This window comes from Dryas octopetala, chromosome 4, assembly GCF_963921425.1.
Source record: "Dryas octopetala chromosome 4, drDryOcto1.1, whole genome shotgun sequence".
Classification (NCBI taxonomy): Eukaryota; Viridiplantae; Streptophyta; class Magnoliopsida; order Rosales; family Rosaceae; genus Dryas; species Dryas octopetala.
This window is the reverse complement of record NC_141369.1, coordinates 15789330-15792986: the sequence shown is the minus strand read 5'-3', so window position 1 is coordinate 15792986 and position 3657 is coordinate 15789330. Positions and strand designations below refer to the sequence as shown.

The window sequence follows — 3657 nt, the reverse complement described above, 5'->3', positions numbered from 1 at the left end:
ATAAAAAAGTGTTGGATTATTTGAGAGAAGATTTAAACATTGGAGACTTGGAGTTGAAGAACATTAATTCAAAGTTGTTGTTGGAGAATTTCAACGTGTGTTGCAGATTATAGGTTGCAGGTTTTGAATGTTGGAGGAAGATAACAAATTAACAATGTAAAGTAAACTATAGCCCTTAGATTTGGGATGGGTAAGATAGTCTTTCAATAAAAATGATATTAATTTGATTTTAAAAAATATATAATGATGTGTATAATCACCAAAAAGAAAAAAAAATTATGTGTATTATTTTACTTTGCCATATAAGATTAGGGCACATGAAGTTTGTGCCACAATAGGTCACAAAATCTTTTCCCTACTTTCATTTGGTACGCACCTTCTTCCCTCCTTCCATATGAATGCTTTGAAGGGTCCCATATATCTCTATAAACTCCTTAGCTACCTACGTATCTCTCCCATATCTCATACTCGTTACACCCAGCCTACACCCACCTCAATTTCTTTTTTCTGTCTTCATCTTTCCCACTGTCATATATGTCTCTGAGGCCTCAAAAACCTGGAGAACATGCCGCCATGTCAGAAGATCAAGAAGATATCCCAGCTTTGCCGAAACCCAAACAGAGGTGGAGGTTCGCTTTCACAGCCATATACTCCACCAGGGTTCTTGTTTCACTTTGCAAGAAACAGGTAGTCGGTGGTAACAATGCCCCGTTACTGCGCTCCCTCTCATACACAGCCATAGACGTGCAGCTGCAACCCATCAATGCCCGGTTGCACCAACACCTTCCTTTCCTAAACAATAATATTGATCAGGAAATGCTTACCAATATGGTAAAGGAAAAGAACTTTGAGCTTTTGAGTCAATATGGAGGGTCCAAAGAATTGGTGGCAATTCTTAGGAGTGATGCAAAAAGTGGCATTAGTGATAGTGATGAGGTTGATCTAATGCATAGAAAGAATGTTTTTGGTGCCAACATATATCAGAAGCCGCCTGCACCAAAAGGCTTTCTGAGTTTTGTGTTTGAAGTAATATTCAAGGACGCCACAATGATACTTGTGGTATGCGGAATGCTCTCTCTAGGGTTTGGTGTTAAACAGCATGGCCGGAAGAATGGGTGGTATGGTGGTGGCGGAATCATTTTTGCTGTCCTTTTGGTTGTTGTTGTGTCTGCTGTCTCCAACTTTTGGCAGTCAAGACAATTTGATCAAAGGCTCTCGAAAAAGATTAGTGGTGATGAGCATACAAGTCTTGTGGAAACTATGAGAGATGGACTGCGCCGTTCTGCATCAATCTCTGACATTTTGGTCGGTGATATCGTGCGTTTGAAGATTGGTGATCAGGTTCCGGCAGATGGGTTGTTCTTGGAAGGCTTTTCCTTGAAGGTCATGAATGGGGATAGTAGTTGTGACAACATACTCAATGAGATCAATGACAGAGACAATCCCTTTCTCTTCTCTGGCACAAAGGTGACAGACGGGTTTGGTTTGATGCTTGTGACTTCTGTGGGCATGAACACATCAAGGGGCGAGATGATCATGGGCTCGATAGGCCGTGATTTGGATAGGCAGACACCTTTGCAAACACGCCTTAACAAACTGACCTCCTCTATTGGGAAGGTTGGTTTAGCAGTGGATCTACTTGTTCTTCTGGCTTCTCTGATTCATTATTTCACAGGAAACACCAAAGATAATAGAGGAAACTGGAAATCCAGTGGCAGCCAGACCAAGTTTGATGATGTGATGAATACTGTTGTGGATATTGTAGCTGCAGCAATCACGACTGCTGTGGAGGCAATTCCAGAAGGTCTTCCTCTGGCTGTTACTTTGACTCTGGCTTATTCAATGAAGAAAATGATGAATCACAATGCTTTGGTTCGAAAACTCTCTGCTTGTGAGGTAATGGGGTCAGCCACAACAATCTGCACAGACAAAACAGGCACTCTTACTTTGAACCAGATGAAGGTTAATGAGTTCTGGCTTGGTACAGAAGCAATGACAGAAGAGAATCTCTCAGAGATAGAACCTACCATTCTCCAATTACTCCAGCAGGCTGTTGGTTTAAGCACTGCTGGAAGTATTTGTAAACCACCAAATTCATCATCCTTCCCTGAGAAATCTGGTAGCCCAACTGCGAAAGCAATACTTTCTTGGGGCATGTTTGATTTAGGTGTGAATATTGATAAAGTGAAACAAGGGTGTGAGATCATCCATGAAGAGACCTTCAAGTCAGACAAAAAGAGAAGCGGTGTTTTGATGAGGAGGAACAACGAAAAGGCTACTCAAACCCACTGGAAGGGAGCTGCAGAAATGATACTTTCCATGTGCTCAAATTATTATGATAAAACTGGGATAGTGAAAGCCATAAATGATGGAGAAAGAATGCATGTTGAGTCAATTGTTCAGAACATGGCAGCCAAAGGTCTGAGGTGCATTGCCTTTGCTCACAGAATTGTGCTTCAAGAAGAGAATGGTCGGGTCAATCCTGAGAAGCTTGAAGAAAGTGGACTGACATTGTTAGGTCTTGTGGGTTTAAAAGATCCGTGCAAACCAGGAGTCAGAACAGCAGTAGATACATTCAGAGCTGCTAAAGTGAACATTAAGATGATGACTGGTGACCACGTGCACACAGCAAGAGCTATAGCTGTTGAATGTGGGATTCTCAAACCATATGATGAGGATTTGGAAGATGATCAGGCTGTAGTAGAAGGTGCACAATTCAGAAATTACTCACATGAAGAGATGATGGAAAAGATTGATAAGATTCGTGTAATGGCAAGATCGTCACCATCTGATAAGCTTCTAATGGTACAGTGCCTGAAGCAGAAAGGCCACGTGGTTGCGGTCATAGGAGATGGCACAAATGATGCACCGGCCCTAAAGGAAGCAGATATCGGGCTTTCAATGGGGGTCCAAGGCACTGACGTTGCAAAGGAGAGCTCAGATATTGTCATCTTAGATGATAAATTCAGCTCTGTGGTGACAGTTCTGAGGTGGGGAAGGTGTGTGTATAGCAATATTCAAAAGTTTCTTCAGTTCCAACTCACAGTCATCCTGGCTGCACTTGTTATCAACTTTGTTGGTGCTGTTTCTTCTGGTAAAGTTCCATTGACTGCGGTCCAGTTGCTATGGGTGAACCTCATAATGGATACATTAGGGGCTTTGGCTTTGGCCACTGAACAGCCGACTAATGATCTCATGGAGAAGCAACCTGTGGGTCGAACAGAGCCACTCATAACCAGAGACATGTGGAGAAACCTCATTGCTCAGGCCTTGTATCAGGTCACCATGTTGCTGACTCTACAATTTAAGGGAAGATCCATCTTTGGTGTGGATGAAAAGGTTAAGAACACCCTTATCTTCAACACTTTTGTTCTTTGCCAAGTCTTCAATGAGTTCAATGCAAGAAAAATGGAGAAGAACACATTTAAGGGGTTACTTAAGAACAAGCTGTTCTTAGCCATAATTGGTATTACCATTGTTCTTCAAATGCTGGTGGTGGAATTTCTGATGAGGCTTGCCAGTACTGAGAGGCTGGATTGGGGGCAATGGGGTGCTTGCATTGGCATTGCAGCTTTGTCATGGCCGATTGGTTGGCTTGTCAAGCACATTCCAGTTTCTGGATACCAGGTTGCAAGCAGCCCAACTGCTTCTGCATAG

General features: G+C 42.5%; 1 pseudogene; it reads left to right on the top strand.

Annotated features, from left to right (window-relative positions):
* The first annotated feature begins 534 nt into the window (after window positions 1-534).
* On the top strand, window positions 535-3657 carry LOC147287305 (calcium-transporting ATPase 12, plasma membrane-type pseudogene; annotated as a pseudogene).